Source organism: Pelophylax lessonae (assembly GCF_965119305.1).
Source record: "Pelophylax lessonae genome assembly, chromosome: 2".
NCBI lineage: Eukaryota > Metazoa > Chordata > Amphibia > Anura > Ranidae > Pelophylax > Pelophylax lessonae.
Window position 1 is genome coordinate 510010783 of NC_138769.1, and position 22530 is coordinate 510033312.

Sequence of the window (22530 nt, forward strand, 5' to 3'; positions counted from 1 at the left end):
TAGCCCCACTGACATCAATAGTATTTCCTTTGATTTTCAGCAGCCATGTTGGAACAGTGCAGATCGTTATCTTTCTCCCTTTGAAGCAACATGCTTTTGTATTAGTGATCTATTCCCAAAAAACACTGCATTTAGATCAATTTTGTAAGTGATGTTGCCATGGGAAGGTGAACCAGCTATCTATGAGAAAAAATGGGTAACATAAGTTAATGTTCTAAATAACCCTACCCCTCCTAAATTGCACAAGAATTTTAAACTGATTACATATACATGCATATGTTCTATTTTAAATGGCACCCTAATTCCCTACGCAATGCACCAGGCCGAAATGCAGTGTAAGACATAGATCTGGATTGATGTGCATTGTTTAATCCATTCAAAATAAAAGGGCTGCTTTAAAGCAATGCACATCCATACGCAGCTTACTGCACATTGGCGCATTGCAAAGGTGTAATCACTGTCACTAGCTGCAGATGTTGTGGAGTAATGTACTCGGAGATGTCTACAGCAACTCTGAAGTTGGTTTCTGAACAGTTTGCATGCAGCACCTGGTGTTTACATTAGAAGGCTAGCAGGCTGACAGGACCCTTCTGTCAAAAGCGTAGTGCATCTGCATTTTCAGTGCAAATTTTTTGGCATCTGTGGTCCTCAAGGATGCATACCTATCTACCCCTTACTTAGTTTAGCCAGCACATCAGCATTTCTGAGAGATCCTTCTACCAGTTTGGTCCTGCCTTCAGCCTCTCATCACCAACCTGTGTGTTCACCAGGGTGCTGGCCTTGATATTACCCATGCTGCATTTTCTTATTGAATCCTAAGCTTTCAAAAATTGTTGGAATAAAGTAATTGTTTGGGAAATCTGGGCAGAGCATTTCTTCCGGTAGAGAAACTTCAGATTCTCTGAACCCAGATTTGGGTTTCCCTTTCCAGAAGTCGACCAACTCTTTTGTTTTTCTGTGAGTGTCTTGAGCCTGTTGATAAGTCTTTTTGGTCTTTTGGAGATCAGCCCAGTTTTCTCTCCAGACTTCAATATTACTCTGTCATCATGGGACAGATCAATCAAGTTTCTGGACAGACAAATTAACTTGGCTCAGAGTTCCCTAGCCTTTTAGCCCAGGAATCCAACTGTAGGGTCCGGTAAGTCATTTAGTTCTATATTTTCGAAGATCCCTATGGTGGATGCAATCATCTTGGATTGGAGAGGAGTACAGGGAACCCTTTCAGTACAAAGTATTTGGTCTCTGGAGATATCACGTCTCCCAATAATTATCCTGATACTTAGGGAAATTTGGCTGTCTCTGCATCGTTAGACCATCTTTCTGAAAGCTCATACAGTACGAATAATTCAGGCAATGCCACAATGGTGGTCTTTGTAAATTAAAGAGGAGCCGGAAGTCCTGCCGCAGCAAGACAGGTAGGAGCCTGTCCTGAGCGGAACTTCATGTTCCTGCCTTGACTGCCACATATATCCCAGGTGTGGACCATTGGTAGGTAGACTTCCACATTCAATAGTGCTTGGACTCTGGGGTAGTGGCCCTTATACCCAGATTGTTTTCAAGACATCTGCCGTAGATGGGGGAACACTGGATGTGGACCTTCTGTCCTCCAGGTTTAACTACTACTGGATAGAATTGTCTCCAGTGGTTTATGTCCAAAGTGGCTCAAGTGGGGACTTCAAATCCATGGTCCGCTGGAGTGGCTGCAGGGGTGCTGACACCTTGGCAACCCTGTGGCAAATACAGTGGGGACAGGCCAATATCCATTCACCGTTTTACCTTTTTCTGCAAAGGTGAACTAATCCTTTTTATGGTAAGCCCATGTTTTCTAAGATAGGTTGTTCTCTAAATCTGTGATTCCTTTGAAAAAAGTTAATTTATTTCAGTAATTAAATTCAAAAAAGGAATTAAAGCTCTTAAGAATAGCCATCCCCCTTTTTCAGGGGACCAAAAGTAATTAAACATTTGAATCCAAAGCTGTTTCATTGCCAGGTGTGGGCTTACGCATTTGTTATTTCTTCATCAATTAGGCAGGTAAAAGGTCTGGAGTTTATTAGAAGTGTGGTATTTGCATTTGAAATCTATTGCTGTGAACCTACATTATGCGTTCAAAGGAGCTGTCCATGCCAGTGAAACAGTCCCATGCAAGGCTTCAAAAACAAATCCATAGCAGCAACATTAGGAGTGGCCAAATCAACCGTTTGGTACATTCTAAAGCAAGAAGAACGCACTGGTGAGTTCAGCAACCTAAAAAGGCCTGGACGTCTATGAAAGAAAAACAGTGGTGGATGATCGCAGGATCTTCTCTATGGTCAAGTAATAAACCCATTCACAACATCCAGACATATAAAGGACACTCTCCAGGAGGTGGGTGTATCATTGTAAAAGTCTACAATCAAGGAAAGACTTCACGAGAGAAAATAAAAAAGGGTCCACCACAAGGTGCAAACCATTCATAAGCCTGAAGAATAGAAAAGCCAGATTCGACTTTGCTAAAAAACATCTTAAAAAAAAAAAAAAAGCCAGCTTAGTTCTGGAAAAGCATTCTTTGGACGGATGAAACGAAGATGAATCTGTACCAGAATGACGGGAAGAAAAAAGTGTGGAGAAGGCTTGGAACAGCTCATGATCCAAAGCACACTACGTCATCTGTAAAACATGGTGGAGGCAGTGTGATGGCATGGGCATGCATGGCTTCCAGTGTCACTAGGTCATTGGTGTTTTATTAATGTGACAAAAGACTGAAGCAGCAGGATGAATAATACAGTTTTTAGAGATATACTGTCAGCCCAGGTTCAGCTAAAGGCAACAACGTTGATTGGGTGGCGCTTCACAGTATAGATGGACAATGATCCAAAACACACTGTAAAAGCAGCTCTGGAGCTTTTGAAGTAAAAGTGGAATATTCTGCAATGGTTGAGTCAATCACCTGATCTCAACCCAATTGAGCATGAATTTCACTTGCTAAAGGCAGAAACCCAGTCTTTGGTAATGTTCTTGGGTTCCAGACTTCAGACAATCATTGCCAGTAAAGCATTCTCAACAAAATATTACAAATGAAAATGTTTTTATTTATGATTATATTAACTTGTCCAATTACATTTGAGCCCCTGAACATAGGGGGACTGTGTAAAAATAGTTGCAGTTCCTAAAATGTGTACTTGATATTGCTTTAACCCCTTGAATTAAAGCTGAAAGTCTGCACTTCAAATTTAATCTGGATTTTTTCTTTTTAATTTTATTCTGGTGGCATACAGAGCCAAAAGTATGAGAATTGTGCCTGTGTCCAAAAAATAAATGAAATAAAATAAATGAACATATATACAGTCAGGTCCATAAATATTTGGACATTGACACAATTCTAATATTTTTGGCTCTATACACCACCACAATGGATTTGAAATGAAACAAATAGGATGTGCTTTAACTGCAGACTTTCAGCTTTAATTTGAGGGTATTTACATCCAAATCAGGTGAATAGTGTAGGAAATACAACAGTTTGTATATATGCCTCCCACTTTTTAAGGGACCAAAAGTAATGGGACAGATTAACAATCCTAAATCAAACTTTCACTTTTTAATACTTGGTTGCAAATCCTTTGCAGTCAATTACAGCCTGAAGTCTGGAACGCATAGACATCACCAGACGCTGGGTTTCATCCCTGATGATGCTCTACCAGGCCTCTACTGCAACTGTCTGCAGTTCCTGCTTGTTCTTGGGGCATTTTCCCTTCAGTTTTGTCTTCAGCAAGTGAAATGCATGCTCAATCAGATTCAGGTCAGGTGATTGACTTGGCCATTGCATAACATTCCACTTCTTTCCCTTAAACTATTTGTTTGCTTTTGCAGTATGCTTCAGGTCATTGTCCATCTGCACTGTGAAGCGTCGTCCAATGAGTTCTGAAGCATTTGGCTGAATATGAGCAGATAATATTGCCCGAAACACTTCAGAATTCATTCTGCTGCTTTTGTCAGCAGTCACAGCATCAATAAATACAAGAGAACCAGTTTCATTGGCAGCCATACATGCCCACGCCATGACACTACCACCACCATGCTTCACTGATGAGGTGGTATGCTTTGGATCATGAGCAGTTCCTTTCCTTCTCTATACTCTTTTCTTCCCATCACTCTGGTACAAGTTGATCTTGGTCTCATCTGTGCATAGGATGTTGTTCCAGAACTGTGAAGGCTTTTTTACATGTTTGGCAAACTCCAATCTCGCCTTCATGTTTTTGAGGCTCACCAATGGTTTACATCTTGTGGTGAACCCTCTGTATTCACTCTGGTGAAGTCTTCTCTTGATTGTTGACTTTGACACACATACACCTACATCCTGGAGAGTGTTCTTGATCTGGCCAACTGTTGTGAAGGGAGTTTTCTTCACCAGGGAAAGAATTCTTCGGTCATCCACCACAGTTGTTTTCCGTGGTCTTCCAGGTCTTTTGGTGTTGCTGAACTCACCAGTGCGTTTTCTTTTTAAGGATGTTCTAAACAGTTGATTTTGGCCACACCCTATTTTTTTTTCAATTTCTGATGGGCTTGTTTTGTTTTTTCAGCCTAATAATGGCTTGCTTCACTGATAGTGACAGCTCTTTGGATCTCATATTGAGAGTTGACAGCAACAGATTCCAAATGCAAATGGCACACTTGAAATTAACTCTGGACCTTTTATCTGCTCCTTGTAAATGGGATAATGAGGGAATAACACACACCTGGCCATGGAACAGCTGAGCAGCCAATTGTCTCATTACTCTTGGTCCCTTAAAAAGTGGGAGGCACATATACAAACTGTTGTAATTCTTACACCTTTCACCTGATTTGGATGTAAATACCCTCAAATTTAAAGCTGAAAGTCTGCAGTTAAAGCACATCTTGTTTGTTTCATTTCAAATCCATTGTGGTGGTGTATAGAGCCAAAAAGATTTGAAGTGTCTATGTCCCAATATTTATGGACCTGACTGTGTGTATATATGTAGGTGTATGTGTGTGTGTGTGTATGTATATATATATATATATATATATATATATATATATATATATATATATATATATATATATATATATATATATATATATATATATATATATATATATATATATATATAGTGCCTTGCGAAAGTATTCGGCTCCCTTGAACTTTGCGACCTTTTGCCACATTTCAGGCTTCAAACCTAAAGATATAAAACTGTAATTTTTTGTGAAGAATCAACAAGTGGGACACAATCATGAAGTGGAACGAAATTTATTGGATATTTCAAACTTTGTTAACAAATAAACTGAAAAATTGGGCGTGCAAAATTATTCAGCCCCTTTACTTTCAGTGCAGCAAACTCTCTCCAGAAGTTCAGTGAAGTGCAATATGGTGCAAATGTGAATGGTGACTAAAAACCTTTTAAAACCAAACCCATTAAAACAATGGTGGGAAAAAATTCAATAATAAAATAAAATAGTCCAGAGCAAATAGTGACTTTAGTGCTCAAAATATTAAAGTCCTTAGTGAAGGTGAGTCTTCAGATTCGAAGGTGCAGAGTGCTCTGACGTTGCTTGCCAGTGTGAGTAGGTAGATTGCATCACTTGCCAGATCTAGTGGATTCTATATGCCATATGGCATTAGAACCATTCGCACTTTAAGAGCCCCCTGAGCTCAATGGGTGTTCCCCTTAGGTGGTCCTATGGGCTGCTGATGGCTCCTTTTAGGCTCCGGGGTGATCGACCAAGTATGTGGTATAAAGGAGAAAAAAAGCTCCAGATAGTGTAGTATTTTCAAATAAATGGTAGTTTCCCATAAACGGGTAAATGTAGCATAGAGTAGAGTTAAAACATCACTGGTGGTATAGCGGTGCGGGCTGCTCGTCCTGCTCGCAGAGTGGCGGGCTGGCTTCCGGCTTGCGTTCCACCTAGACGGGACGTGATGACGCTATGCGGTCCAAACTGATGCGTTGCGTCACTTCCGGTGACGTCCTCAGAGTTTGGAGTGCATAGCAATGTACGAGCTATTTATAATGGGAGTTCCACCCCCATCTCCGCCCGCAATAACACAGCAATGTTTTGCAATGTTTTAATGATTAACCGATAAATACATAAACAGTTATAATGTTCTTTTAACATGTAATGTGCGGCTGCAAAGTCCATTCTTTTACCAACTATAAAATCAAATTTTAGGGGAATATGAGAGGTTAATTTGGCCAATTTAAATACATGGGGACACCTCCGGTTCTTCTCTTCCTTCCGGCTGCGCTATTGCGGGCGGAGATAGGGGCGGAACTCCGATTATAAATAGCCCGTACATTGCTATGCACTCCAAACTCTGAGGACGTCACCGGAAGTGACGAAACGCGTCAGTTTGAACCGCATAGCGTCACACGTCTAGGTGGAACGCAAGCCGGAATCCAGCGCGCCACTCTGGGAGGAGGACGAACAGCCCGCACCGCTATACCAACAGTGAGGTTTTAACTTTACTCTATGCTACATTTACCTGTTTATGGGGAAAAAAAATACAATTTATTTGAAAATACTACACTATCTGGAGCTTTTTTCTCCTATATACCACATACTTGGTCGATCACCCCGGAGCCTAAAAGGAGCCATCGGCAGCCCATAGGACCACCTAAGGGGGAACACCCATTGAGCCCAGGGGGCTCTCAAAGCGCGAATGGTTCTAATGCTATATGGCATATAGAACCCACTAGATCTGGTAAGTGATCCAATCTACTTACTCACACTGGCAAGCAACCGATCATACGGTCAATCACGTCGGAGCACTCTGCACCTTCGAATCTGAAGACTCACCTTCACTAAGGACTTTATTTAATATTTTGAGCACACTAAAGTCACTATTTGCTCTGGACTATTTTATTATTGCATTTTTTCCCACCATTGTTTTAATGTGTTTGGTTTTAAAAGGTTTTTCTCTAGCGCTCATTGACAGACGTAGTCCTCGGTGATACACCACCTTCGGGTTATGTTGCCTCCACAGGAGCAGGACTAGACAGGAAATTAAAAAGCTCTGGCCACACCCCAGGGGCAGTCCCAGAGGGTATATCCTCTCTCTCTCTGCCTCAGCAGATCAGTTATTTTCTGTCTAGTTAGGAGTAAGGACCTAGATACCTTGCTGGGATCTTAGGTCCTGGCAAGAATTTTTTCTTAAAGGATTTTTTAGACAGCTTTTTTTCTTCAGTGTTCCTGTGAGATCTTCAAGCAAGAAAGCTGAACTGGGCGACGGGCTGGATGTTGAGATCCGGTGGTCACCCCAGTTCAGCCTACGAGCGCGTGCAGGCCATAGCTCCGCGCTGGGTCGGCCGCGACAAAGTCCCATTAAAGGACTGTCCACGCGAGTTAAACGTCTCGCTGAAACGCCAAAGACCATGAGTCACGGCGTCCGTATCGGTCGACAGCCCTCCCGCCCCGGTGGAGAGGGGTACTGTCAGGAGTTGGTACCCGCCTGGTTCCGGTATGGTGAGTAGTATGTTCCCCCTTTCCCCCTGACGGGTTTTGTGGTGAACGCGGGCCCCTCTCTGTATGGTAAGATAGAGTCCCTTTCTATCCTACAACATGACACAGATCCTCCTACTTTGAGTGTGATTTTATGTGTGCAAAAAGCCAGGAGGCTTGGTTTGGGAGCTAACAATCTAATTGTATACATGTTTTAAAGATGTAATCTGTGGCATTCTGGGAATCTTATGGGTTAAGAATAAGCTACCTACCAGTCAGAAGCCACGGACATGTAGACTGCCTTCCTAATCAGATCTCCAGCTATTAGCAGGCCTCCCGAACGGCCATGCGGTCCGCCAGGGCCGGTACCGCCAACCACGCCATATCCCCATGCAGAGAGAGTGTTGTGTGCCCTGCAGCACACCGCTATTCAGTACGGGCCGCCGCCATTTTTTTTGCTGGATCGCACGAGCCGCCATTTTGGCGTAGCCTCGTGTCTCCAGCATGGGGGCGGCCATGTTTGAGGTGATCCAAACACCTCGTGGAGCTTGGGGGAGGCGCCAGAAGGCGTACAGAGGGGCGGAGCCGCCTCCTTTTTTCCTGGGCAGCCAGCCAAAAGACTTCCTGTTTGTCAAGACAGCGCTGTAACCTGTTGCAGTTAAACTCTGAGCATCAAGTGGTGAGCCTGGGGGTCTATCTATCTCTCTCTCTCTCTCTCTCTCTCTCGATCGATAGGGATCCCTAGCAGGTAACACTAAGGGGCTTTTGTGGCGCTGGGGGTCGAAAAAGAAAAAAAAAAAAAAAGTTTTATTTTTGAATTATATTATCCAGGAAGTAACTGGAATTATCATGGACCCTGCCACACATATTCCCCCACCTGTTTCCCTCGAGGGGGCCACGGGACCCGCCGGTGCACAGAGTATAGAGTCATTTACAGCAATTTTGGAGTCTATGGTGGCTCGGGTGGAGGCGGCCTGTCAGGGACGGGGGTCAAGGAAGCGACCCCCGCCTACCCCTATACCATCTGACACCTCTGACTCAGATTCAGAGGTGGTCACGGCAATTGCAGGTTCCTCTGCAAGGGCTGTTATCCCAGGTAAAGCCCCCTCAGACAGTGAGGAGGACGCTTCTTCTCCTGCTATTATTCAGGAAGAAGCATTGGTGGACGCACTAGTTGTGGCAGTGCAGGAAACCTTAAAACTTGAGGCTTTACCGGCAGAGGCAACTGAAACAGAGATTCCTTTTGGTACTAATAAGCCCATCAAGACGATGAAGGCTTTTCCTGTACCTAAATGTTTCGGTAATCAGATTAAAGGAGAATGGGAGCATTCTAAACGTACCTTTACTATTTCCAAGCGTATTGCTAGACGCTATCCGTTTGAGGAATCCATCATTAAGAAATGGACGGTACCACCAGTCGTGGATCCGCCTATTTCCAGGCTGAATAAAGCCACGGTTATTCCAGTGGAGGACACTTCGTCCTTTAAGGATCCGGTGGATCGAAAGATGGAAGCAGAGTCCCGCACCATCTTCTCTCTGATAGGGTCAGCTTTTAGACCAGTAATTGTTATTGGTCTAGTTTCCCAGACACTTACGGAATGGGCGAAAATGGTACGCCAAGAACTTAGGGGAAAAGATATTCCCCAGGAGACATCTGATTTGATGGAACAGATTATACAAGGGCTACAGTTTATCTGTGACGCAGCCTTGGACACTACTCCCTTATTAGGGCATGCATCTAAGACAGCGGTGATCCTCAGACGTGTGCTGTGGTTAAAATGCTGGTCAGCTGACCTAGGTTCCAAGAAGACCTTGACAAATCTCCCCTTTCAGGGGAATCGTCTATTTGAGGCCAACCTAGATGAAATCATTAAGGATGCCACTGGGGGCAAGAGCACTTTTTTGCCACAGGCTGCTAAAGCTAAGGGACCTCGCAACAAGCGAGGACCTTTCTTTACCGCCCATAAAGGGCGCCCGGCTGGTACTAGCGGGAAAGGCAAGACTCTTCCAGGAGGTTCAAGAAGGGGACCAACCCAGCCAAACCCGAAGCAAAGGAGTACACAGCCTGAAGGTGCGCCCCCACCCGGTTTCAGGGTGGGGGGACGTTTTCACCGGTATTCAGGACATTAGATCGAGCATCAACCACTACTACCGGTGCGATTCTTCCCTTCCAACATTTAAGTACTACAGGAAGCGGTAGTTACCGTTCCCTGAATAGATCTTTTCCTTTACCTTTTCCTAAGATTAGTCCCTATACCTCACAGGAATCGGATCTGGTTGACCAGATAGGCCAAGTAGCCTCTAGTCGGGTGACTTCGGTCCCTGAGGTTCAACCAGAAAAGATCACCTTTCCTGATAACTATCAGGTATCTGATAAATGTGTGGGAACAGAAAACGACCAGACTTTCTCGGATGGTCGGGGCCAGATACCTCTAGGGACGCCTGGTTCAGATTCAATCAGCGCCAGTGGTCCTAGAAATTCTAGGCTGGCCTCCTCAAGCCGGCCTGGCCGACTTGGACATGTTAGTCGTACACGTTCCGTGGGAACTTCGTCTCAGGGGAGTGTCTGTGGTCTCAAGGACCAATTTACCATCATGCTTTACAGTCGCTGGGTTTAATGGCCTGGCCATTGAGACCCAAGTACTGAAGGACAGAGGTTTGTCAGCTTCAGTCATTCCTACCCTTATTAAAGCAAGGAAGGCGACTTCCAGCAAAGTCTATTATCACACATGGAAGACTTATATTGCGTGGTGCGAATCTTTAGGATTTCCTCCACGTACCTATTCGGTGTCTCGAATATTGGCCTTTTTGCAACAAGGGGTTGAGCAGAAGCTAGCCTTGAGCACCATCAAGGGTCAAGTTTCAGCATTAGCAATCTTCTTTCAGAAGCCTTTAGCTACCAAATCCTTGGTGCGGAATTTCATCCAGGGGGTGCGGCACCTGGCTCCTCCAGTCCGCGCGCCCTTACCGCCTTGGGATCTTAATTTGGTTTTGTCGGTTCTACAGAAACCTCCCTTTGAAAACATCAGGGAGATTCCCTTGCTTACTTTATCCCAGAAGGTGGCCTTCTTGGTGGCTATTACTTCTGCTCGCAGGGTGTCAGAACTGGCTGCATTATCATGCCAGTCACCATACCTAGTGATTCATAGGGATAAGGTAGTACTTCATCCTAAGCCATCTTTTCTTCCCAAGGTGGTTTCAGATTTTCATCTGAATGAAGATATTGTACTAACTTCCTTGTGTCCTCAGCCCAAGCATCATCGGGAACATGCGTTGCATTCCTTAGATGTGGTTCGGGCAATCAGGGTATACCTGAAAGCTACGGAATCATTCCGTAAGACGGATTCACTTTTTGTGATCACGGATGGCCCCAGAAAGGGTTTGCCTGCATCTGCCGCGACCATTGCCAAATGGATTAGACAAACGGTGGTACAGGCTTATTCTATTAAGGGTCAGAGTCCTCCGTTCCCTGTTAGGGCGCACTCCACTCGAGCGCTCAGTACTTCCTGGGCCTTTCGCCATCAGGCGTCAGTGGTCCAGGTATGTAAGGCGGCCACCTGGTCGTCGGTACATACCTTTACAAAGTTCTATAAAATTGATGTGACGGCATCGGCGGATGCCTCATTTGGCCGCAATTTGAGGAGACCGGTGGTCTACCTCGAGGGTTTTTTCTGTTTTTCTCTTTTTTTGTTGAGTCTCATCATTAAGGATGAGCATTGTAAACTTCTAGTTGGCACCGGTTGGGCCTTCTAGATTGGGATTTGATTTCCATTTTCCCACCCCTCAGTTGTGATACTGCTCTGGGACGTCCCGAAGGTGGTGTATCACCGAGGACTACATCTGTCAATGAGCGCTAGAGAAAAATGGATTTTTGTAAAATCTTACCGTAAAATCCTTTTCTCTTAGCTCATTGACAGACGTAGTCCCCGCCTCTCTGTTTTTTGAGTTGGGTTAAAATCTCTAAAGACTGCTTTTTCACATAACTGATTTGCTGAGGCAGAGAGAGAGAGGATATACCCTCTGGGACTGCCCCTGGGGTGTGGCCAGAGCTTTTTAATTTCCTGTCTAGTCCTGCTCCTGTGGAGGCAACATAACCCGAAGGTGGTGTATCACCGAGGACTACGTCTGTCAATGAGCTAAGAGAAAAGGATTTTACGGTAAGATTTTACAAAAATCCATTTTTAGTCACCATTCACATTTGCACCATATTGCACTTTATTGTATTACCTACTGGGATTTTTTTTATTACTCATATGTATATCATCCACATTTGATTTATTCACTTGATAGAAATGTTTGATATTGTACACTCATCATAGAGACGGATACGTATACCAATATCCACCAGATATCATAGCAAGCGCTGTATTTGATCTTTCCTCAAGATCATTTACCTCACATACAAGGAGAAGACTGATCAGAGATGCAGCCAAGAGGCCCATGATCACTCTGGATGAACTGCAGAGATCTACAGCTGAGGTGGGAGACTCTGTCCATAGGACAACAATCAGTCGTATACTGCACAATTCTGGCCTTTATGGAAGAGTGGCAAGAAGAAAGCCATTTCTTAAAGATATCCATAAAAAGTGTCATGTAAAGTTTGCCATAAGCCACCTGGGAGACACACCAAACATGTGGAAGAAGGTGCTCTGGTCAGATGAAACCAAAAACGAACTTTTTGGCAACAATGCAAAACGTTATGTTTGGCGTAAAAGTAACACAGCTCATCACCCTGAACACACCATCCCCACTGTCAAACATGGTGGTGGCAGCATCATGGTTTGGGCCTGCTTTTCTTCAGCAGGGACAGGGAAGATGGTTAAAATTGATGGGAAGATGGATGAAGCCAAATACAGGACCATTGTGGAAGAAAACCTGATGGAGTCTGCAAAAGACCTGAGACTGGGACGGAGATTTGTCTTCCAACAAGACAATGATCCAAAACATAAAGCAAAATCTACAATGGAATGGTTCACAAATAAACATATCCAGATTTTAGAATGGCCAAGTCAAAGTCCAGACCTGAATCCAATGGAGAATCTGTGGAAAGAACTGAAAACTGCTGTTCACAAACGCTCTCCATCCAACCTCACTGAGCTCGAGCTGTTTTGCAAGGAGGAATGGGCAAAAATTTCAGTCTCTCGATGTGCAAAACTGATAGAAACCTACCCCAAGCAACTTACAGCTGTAATCGCAGCAAAAGGTGGCGCTACAAAGTATTAACTTAAGGGGGCTGAATAATTTTGCGCACCCGATTTTTCCGTTTTTTATTAAAGTTTGAAATATCCAATAAATTTTATTCCACTTAATGATTGTGTCCCACTTGTTGTTGACTCTTCACAAAAAATTTGTTTTATATCTTTGTTTGAAGCCTGAAATGTGGCAAAAGGTCGCAAAGTTCAAGGGGGCCGAATACTTTCGCAAGGCTGTGTGTGTGTGTGTGTGTGTGTGTGTGTGTATATATATATATATATATATATATATATATATATATATATATATATATATATATATATATATATATATACACAAATATATATGTATGTATGTGTATATATGGCAAAAGGTCGCAAAGTTCAAGGGGGCCGAATACTTTCGCAAGGCAGTGTGTGTATGTGTGTGTGTATATATATATATATATATATATATATATATGTGTATGTATATATATATGTGTATATATATATATATATATATATATATATATATGTATGTATATATATATGTATGTGTGTGTATATATATATATATAAAACCAATTTTGTATTTTTAGATTACACACAGAGTGATTGATATATTTGAAGTGTCCTTCTTTTAATTCTGATTATGTCTTACAGCTAGTGAAAACCTAAAATCCCAAAATTCAGTATCTTGGAAAATTAGAATATTACAGAAGACCAATAAAAAGGTGTTTTTAATACAGAAATGTTGGCTTACTGAAAAGTATGTCCATGTACAGTATAATATAAGTAAAGGGGTTCTTATGCACTACCCCGAGTCCAGGATCTATATATGTAGAGCAGCTGCTTACATCTATCAAATGTGTGTCCCCCCCCCCCCCCCCTCCCCTTAAGATTACAAATACAAGTATAAAATTATGCAGCTCTTTGCTAAATAAATAATTTTTACTGTGTCCCTCACAGCCATTCGCCTGGCTGTGTGTAAAGTAAATACAGAATAAAAGTGCATTGTGTTTGTAAAATCCTCAAAACCAGTATAAAACTTACACAAAATCAAGATGACAAAATATATAACCATGTAGGTAGATACAAATTAGGTAGTGCACCAATAAAAGTATCAAAGTTCATGTAAACCATTCATAATCAAGTGCTCACTTTTTTCATGAATAATCAAACGTGAGGAAGGGTTCCAAGGTTAAACAAATTGAGTCCCAAAGTGAAATGGTGTGCTCTTCAGTTGGTGGAAATTACATAAACAAATTTTCTTAAAACATGACACTTCCTTTTCTAATTTGAAACCGTGTTTTTCCGCTTTTGTATACGGTAATGCCTTCTCTCCACCACATGCAGTGATAATTGTTGTGTGGGTGGCAGCTCACCTCTAAATTAGTTCTACACTCTTGTATAGATCACTCAAGCCTGTCAGCACAACTTTCCTCTTTGCTGTCAGCGATGATGATCCCTCCCTGTTTGGTCTCTTCAGATGTTCCTCTCCACTTTTACTCCCACGTGTCACCATAAATAAATAAATAAAAAAAGATCTCCTATCGTGTAAAACCACAAACCTTTCTTGAAAATAAAACCGCATCACTAACATTTATATTCACTATGGCCCGCTCCAAATCCATAAGACAAACTACAAACGCACTCCTTGTCTGGCCGAGACACGGGGGCTGGCGTCACCCAAACTCCTCCTGACGACGCGTTGCATCACTACACATGTGTTTTCATCAGGGGGCGTCATCAAGTGGAGATAAACATCTGAAGAAACCACACATGGAGGGAGGGACCACACACGGACCACTCTCCTCTGTGCTGTCACAGAGACTGACAGCACAGAGGAGAGTTGTGCTGACAGGCTTGAGTGATCTATTCGAGAGTGTAGATCCAATTTAGAGGTGTGCTGCCATCCACACAACCATAATCACTGCATGCGGTAGAAAGAACATTAACAAATACAAAGAGGAAAAATGCATTGTTTCAAATTGGAAAAGGAAACGTCACGTTTTTAAGAAAATTCGTTTATGTAATTCACACCATGTGAAGAGCACACCAATTGGCTTTGGGACTTATTTTGTTTCATCTTGGAACACTTCCTCACGTTTAATTAATCATAAAAAAAGGAGAACTTGATTATACATGGCATGAACTTTGATACTTTTATTGGTGCACTACCGTTTTTTTTTTTTTTTTTTTTTTTTTTTTTTTATCGACCTACATTGTTGCATGCACACAAAATCATCATGACAAAATAGGAGTACGTTTTTTTATACTTGTTTTGATGATTTTACAAACACGAGTACACTTTTTAATTTTGTATTTGCTTAAAGAGGAGTTCCGGGCACAAAAACGATATTTTTTTTTTTGTGCCCCTCCGCTAGTTCGACATTACCTGAAAAGGAATTGGATAGTTATATTTTTTTTTTTTGTTTACTCCCCTTTTAATTGAAGATCGTAATTACTCACCTCAGAGTACTTCCTCCCTCGGTGCCGCGGCTCACCCCGTCACTTCCTGTCTCGCTATGATTCCTGGGAGCTGAACGTCATCGCTCCCAGGAATCAATGCGACGGCACCGGCCCCGCTCGTCACTTCCGGGCGACGCCGCATTCCCCTGCTAAACAGCTTCTGGGCATGCTTCAGGCGCATTCTGGGACAAGAAGACGCGGAAGAAGACACAGAAGAGGACCGCGCCGGCTTCAGCTGCCCACAAGAGAGATGGAAACGCTGTGGAAGAAATTTTATAAGTAAGTATTTCTTCTAAAAGGTAAGTGCGAACCGGGACAGATCAGAGGCTAGCCATTGTGGAATGTGCTAGCCCTGACTGTCCCGGGGGTATGTTTATTAAAAAATGACTTCTGTGCCCGGAACTCCGCTTTAACACATTGAGTTATTTATTTAGCAAAGTGCTGCATCATTTTATGTGTACATGTACAGTATAGTATGCACTTAATACTTGGTAGGGGCTAATTTTGCATGAATTACTGCATCAATGCAGCATGAAGGGTGAACAGCCTGTGGCACTGCTGAGGTGGTATGAAAGCCCAGGTTGCTTTGATTGCGGCTTTCAGTTCATCTGCAAAACCTGGTTTAATGATCATTGCATCACTGTGCTTGATTTGCCACCAAACTCGCCTAAATAAACCCTATTGAGAATCTGTGGGGTATTGTCAAGAGGAAGATGAGACACCCGAACCAACAATGCAAATGTGCTGAAAGCCGCTATCAATCTGGGCTTCCATAACGCCTCAACAGTGCCACACACTGATCCCCTCCATGCCATGCTGCATTGATGCAGTAATTCATACAAAAGGAGCCCCGGCCATGTACTGAGTGCATACTATACTGTACATGGACATACTTTTTCAATAAGCCAACATTTCTGTTTTAACTTTTTTTTTTTTTTGTTTTTTGCTTTTTTAAAGAATTCTTATGTAATATAATTTTCTGAGATACTGAATTTCGGGTTTTCACTAGCTGTTAGCCATAATCATCAAATAAATAAGAAATCCCTGAAATATATCGCTCCATGTGTAATGCATCTATATAAAATGTGTTTCACTTTTTGAATTGAATTACTGAACTTTTTTCTTTTCTAAAATTTTGCAAATAAGTTATGTTTCTTCACTGATTGTGCGCTGTTGAGGCTGCACTGATAGACTGCACCTGATAAGCACTGATTGTCAGTGTAAATGGCCTGGACACCATGGGAAAGCCGGTTATCCGAAGGACACAGCGCAGCAGTGATCACTACGCTGCGCGCCAAGAATGGGAGGCTGTCATATGACGTCCTCCCAGAACAAAAGTGGTCCCGCCTGACCCTCATTGTACACGACAGCAGGCAGGAAGCAATTAAAGATTTCCATCATGTCCCTCCCCCCCTTTCCCTTCTTTCCTTCAGACTGTACATATTAAGTTCCTAAAGTCTCTCCTGATATGTTTTTATTCCCCAGACCTTTCACCAGTTTTGCTGCCCATATCTGGACTTGTTCTATCTCATCAATATGTTTGTGTAAATGAGGTCTCCAGAACTGGACACACCTGATCTTGTGTTTTCATTTCTGAGTTCTACTAGACTGAGATTTAGGCCTCATCTGATGCCAGCTTTTAGTGGTTAGGTCCTTTACTCGGGCCTTTCAAGCTGCATGTATTTTTTTTTTTATGGGACAGTTAGTGGCTGCTGCCCACCCCCTCTGTTGGAGTTTTGTATTCACTGAAAAATCTTTTTTTTTTTATGCTCTTGGTACTGCTTCGCTAAAAGAAAATTCAGGCATTATGGTTGGGTGGGATTATACTGCTTTTTTTTTTTTTTTTTGGCTGCTAGTTTTTTTTGGTTGCTGAAGTTTTTATTCTGTTGGCAGCTGAATAAACAATTTCTCTATCCTCAATATATTCCAAGAAAATTATTTTATGACTAGTACAAAAAATGCTATTTCTTTCGTTCATTGACGGACACAGCTCCTGATCATCTTAACCATTGGGTTATACTGCCCCCTACAGGAGTAGGACACTAGGCAGAAAAAGTCTGGCTGCGCCTATGGGCAGTCCCGAGGGGTATACTCCTGCTCTCTGCTATAGGTACTTTTTTTTTTTTTTTCCTGCCTAATCAGGAGAAAGGACCTAGTTTCTTGCTTGGATCTCTGGATTTTCTTTTTAGATACATTTTTTTTCTCCTGGGGAGATCTACAACTGCCGGACTGGGTGACAATCTGGATAATCTAGATCCAGTGGTCACCCCAGTCTGGCCAACAAGCCTGTGCAGACCTCAGCTCCGCACTACATCGGCTGCGACCTAGCCCCACCAGACGGGGGCTGATCTCGCGAGGTCGCATTCGACTGGGTCCCGGCCCGAGTCACAGCATTCCTCCTGGTTGAGAGCCCACCCCCCCCCCCCATTTCGATAGTGAGAGATTGTCTGAAGCAGTGCCTGCCTTGTTTCTGGTATGGTGAGTAGCTGTCCCCCCTCTCCTCTGGGACAGTTTTGGGGTGGATGTTGGCCCCTCCATTGAAACATTGGATGGTCTGAAACCTGGGTCCCTCTCCTTCCCGTCAGGCACCCCCCTAATCGGTCTAGTGATCCCTGTGGGCCATATTACCCCCCCCCTCTACTGATACTGGGGCTGTGGGGTTCACCGCCTTGGGTGGGGGCCGGGTGCTGTGCTGGCGATTGGGGGGGTGCACTGCCGGCGACCAGGCGAATGGCTGTGAGGGACTGTACCTGGTGGGGGCTCCTGCCAGGGCCCCCCACCCTTCCTGCCTGTGCCATTTTCTGAGGCCTAGGGATCCCTCCTGGGTCCCTGGGAGCCTTGTGTGCTCAGTGCACAGTAGCCATGTTTGTGTAGTCCAGTGGCCATTTTGCAGTGGTTTGCCATTGAAAATAGCGACGGCCATGATTGCTTCATTTTCTGATCTCTGCACGTGCAGTTCAGATTCTCCTGGTGGCTGCAGGTGCCTGTTTCTGCGAGGTGGTGACTCTGGTGTGGTCCTCTCCCTCTCTGCTGAGAATCAATTAGGTGCTCTGTTACTGGAGACTGAGTAGTGCTGTCGGAGTGGTGGGGGTTTCCCTTAGCAGTGTTTTACACTTTTTTGTGGGGTCCTCCTGGAGACTCATGGTGTTTTCGGAGCACACCTCCCCACCTGATCCCCCTCTGAGGCTGTGGGGCCCTCCGGGTCCCATCCATCCATTGATGCACTGACAGAGTTTCTGGAGTCCTTTGAGTCCCGGGTTGAGGTGGTTTTTGGGCGACAGGTTGGCAAAAAGCGCTTCCCCGCCTTCCCCTGCCTCATCTGTGTCATCAGATCCTTAACCTGATTCGGCCGCCGCGGATGTGGGTCACCCTGCTGTGACTGTGACCACGCGCCCTGAATCCTCAGTGAGTAGGATTCCTCCTCTTCTGCAACCGCGTAGGAAAAGGTGCTAGTGGACACATTGATTGTAGCTGTGCGTGAGACCTTAAAGATGGAGGCTGCAGCTGTGACAGAGGCACAAGGTTCGCGTTGGCACTTGCAAGCCATCCAGAGAGGAAAAGGTGTAACTTTTCCCCTCCTATTTAGACAAAATTGTCACTAAAGAGTGACGTCGACCAAAGTGCCCCCTTGGGCTCCCTAAGTGATTTGCCAGGGCGATACCCCTATGAGGAGTCCCTTAAAAAGTGGACTGTTCCACCGGTGGTGGACTCTTCGGTTTTCCAGTTTAAACAAGGGAACCATGATTCCACTTGAGTCCCTGGCCTTTAAGGACCCGGCTGACAGGAAGGCTGAGGCTGTGGCCCATATTATGTACATCCTGGCTGGTTTGGCACTGAGGCCGCCGATATCACCATTGCCCTGGTGTCACAGACTCTGACCGAATGGGCTAAGCTCCTACGCCATGACCTGGAGGGAGAAACGCTCCCTCCTGCCTTTGTTGAGCTGGCAGGCCAGCTGGTCCAGGGGCTGCAGTTTCTGTGAGGCATCTTTAGACACGGCTCCCCTGATAGCTCGCCTCTCTGTTTTGGTGGTGGTCTCAAATGCTGGTCTGCAGACTAGACTTCTAAAAAGGCCTTGGCTGATCTTCCCTTTCAAGGAGATTGCCTGTTTGGTGCTACCCTGGATGACAACATTAAAGGTCTCACAGGGGGGGCGGAAGGGTACCTTTTCTTCTGCATTCTACTAAGGGCAAGGACCCTCATCAGACGTGGGCCCCCCTCCTTGGCTCATATGATGTTTCGTCCCTCAGGGTTAACTGACCAGGGATTGGAGCCCTTTGGGGCCTCCTCTGGATGATCCAAGCAAACTTGATCTGGCAAGTCATGTGCGGTCTTCTCTAGACCCGCAGACAAGACCCTTCAGCATGAAGATGCGCCCTAACCCATATCTGGGGTAGGGGGATGTCTTCACTGGTTTCAGGACCTGTGCACTATCCTAGTACAAGAACAAGTAGGTCCACGAGGTCATTCATACCTCCGGTAAGGTTTTTCCTTCCAATGTGTGACTGTTCCCTGTCAGCTTACAGGCTCTTTTTGGGGCAGTGCAAGACCCTATACTTTAAAGGGTGATGGTCCTAGTTCCGACTTCGGAACGTTCTCAGGGGTTTTACTCAAACCTGTGTACAGTCCCCAGGAAGGAAGTCAAGGTGTGTCCAATTCTGGACCTCAAGGCGCTGAACTGCTTTGTGTCGGTGCAGAAGTTCAGAATGGAGTCCATTTGCACAGTGGTGTCTTCCCTGCATCAGGGGGATTTTCTGGCCTCCATCGACATCAAGGATGCTTACCTTCACATTCCAATATGTGCCGGTCACCAGCGCTTCCTCCGCTTTGCCATGGGAGATGAGCATTATCAGTTTGTGGCGTTACCCTTTGGTCTCGCCTCTGCTTCTCGGGTCTTCACAAAAGTGTTAGTGCCAGTGCTAGCATTGTTACGCCAGCGGGGGATTGCGGTACTTGGCTGCTTGGACGACCTCCTTCTGTGAGCGTAGTCTCCTACTGCGCTGGTGGAAAACCTGTAAATCGCCATACGAACTCTAAGAGAATTCGGCTGGATTCTGAATTTTCTGAAGTCTGCTCTGGTTCCATCCAGAAAGTTGGATTATCTGGGTCTGACTCTGGACTCAGCCTTAACTAGAGTGCTCCTTCCTCTGGACAAACTCCAGAAATTGCAGGCTGCGATTTGTCTCCTGCTGTTCAGCAAATGGTCGTCCCTTTGGATTTGCATGTGGGTGCTGTGCCTGATGGTATCTACCTTCAAGGCGATTCCGTTTGCCCAGTTCCATACGAGGTCCCTGCAAAGGGAGATTCTTGCCAAATGGGACAAGAATCCGTAGTCTCTGGACAATTGTTCCCTGGCTCAGCCAGATCTATAAGAGTCCCTGATATGGTGGCATCGTTCTCCGGCGCTTCGGCTGGGCAAATCCTTCCTCCCCTTGTACTGGACAGTGGTCACCACGGATGCCAGTCTGTCAGGCTGGGGAGGCGTCCTCGGCAAAAACTCTGCTCAGGGGATCTGAAAACTGGAAGAGCCCAGACTACCGATCAATGTCTTGGAGCTCTGAGCGATCAGACTGTGCCTGGAACATTGGATGGATCGTCTTCAGGGATGTCCAGTGTGCATTCAATCAGACAATGCCACTTATGTCAATCACCAGGGGTTCACAAGAGGTGTCCTGGCTGCTCTTGAGGTTCCTGGCATTCTATGATGGGCAGAATGTTCAGTTTTGTTTCCGGTGGGGCATCCTCAAGGTCGATCTGTTGGCGTCCCAGCTCAAAATAAAGGTGCAGAGGTTTGTGGCTCGATTACTGGGTCCTCTGGTAAATGCCACAGACACGCTGGTGGCCCCATGGGGTCAGTATTGTCTGATTACCCCTTCCCTCCTCTCAAGCTTCTGTCAAGACTTCTATGCAGGATTGTGGCAGAAGGGATTCTGGTCATCTTCGTGGCCCCGGACTGGCCTCGCCGGGCTTGGTACGCCAATGTGGTGTGGCTGGTCGTCGACTTTCCTTGGAAACTTCCTCTCAGAAAGGATCGGTTGTCCCAAGGACCAATCTTCTATCCTGCTTTAGTCGCTGGCTTTGAGGGGTTGGCTGTTGAACGCCAGGTGCTGATGGATAGTTTTGTTGGAGTCTAAATTCCAACGCTGATAAAAGCTAGGAAATCTACTTCTAGAAAGATCTACCTTCATGCGTGAAAGATGTACATTGCGTGGTGTGAGTCTCTTGGGGTTCATCCTCGTTCTTTTTAGGGTGGCTTGGGTCTTGACCTTCCTTCAACAGGGAGGTTGAGCAAAAACTAGTGGTCTTCTTTCAATGGCCCTTGGCCCTTTTCTTCAGGGAATTTGGCACTCGGCCCCTTCAGTGCAGTCTGTTACCACCTTGGGACCTAAATTTGGTGCTCTGTCCTCCAGAAGGCTCCTTTTTAGAATCTTCAGGAGATTCCTCTGCTTAAGCTGTCCCAGAAGGTGGCCTTTTTGGTGGCTGTCACCTCTGCATGCAGGGTGGCGGCATTATCCTGTCGTTCACCTTGGTTAACAGAGATGAGATGGTTCTTCCCCCTGTCCGTCCGTTCCTTCCTCAGGTTGTCTCTGATTTTCAATTGAATGAAGGCATTGTATTGCCTTCCCTATGTCCCAGGCCAACACATCTGAAGGAAATTGCTTTGCATGCCTTGGATGTGGACCGGGTAATTAGGGTGTACCTGGCAGCTACGGAATCTTTTAGGAAGTTAGACTCACTATTTATGCAGATGGGCCTTGGAAAGGGTTGTCTGCGACCATTTCCAGATGGATCAGACAGACAGTGATTCAGGTCTATTCCTTTAAGGGTCAGGTTCCTCCTTTTCCTGTCGAGGCGTTCTACTGGGGCGCTCAGTGCCTCCTGGGCCTTCCGTCATCAGGCGTCGGTTCTATAAAGTGGATGTGTTGGCATCTGCGAATTAAAGTGGAGTTCCACCCCCCCCCCCCCTCCAAAAATTAAAATTCAGCAGCTACACATACTGTAGCTGCAGACTTTTTAAATATTTGGACACTTGCCTGTGCTGGTGTCCAGCGATGTCAGCACCGCAGCCGATGTTTCCATGGGTGCTGCCGCCACCATCGCCGGTAAGGGAAGGCAGCAGGGAAGCCTTGCGGCTTCACGGGCAGGTCCCTACTGCGCATCCGTGAAGCACGCTGCGCATTCAGATTGGCTCGGCGGCAGGGGGTAGGAGGAGGGGACCAGACTTCGCTGCAGCGCCATTCCCAGGAAGTGGAGAGAAGGGTACCTGTCAAAAACAGGTACCCGTTCCTCCCTCCCCCTGAAAAGGTGCCAAATGTGGCACCAGAGGGGGAGAGGAAGCAAACTAGCAGGAGGTTCCACCTTTTGGTGGAACTCCGCTTTAAGTAGCATAACGTCCCTTGTTAATGTGTTGCTTTAGAGATACAAAGGGCACACGTGTTTTTTGTTCTTCTTT

At 45.1% G+C, this 22530-nt stretch overlaps 1 protein-coding gene across 1 annotated transcript in view; it reads left to right on the forward strand.

The window, feature by feature from the left end:
* MYCBP2 (MYC binding protein 2) overlaps positions 1-22530 on the forward strand; it is a 553924-nt gene that overhangs the window by 341485 nt on the left and 189909 nt on the right.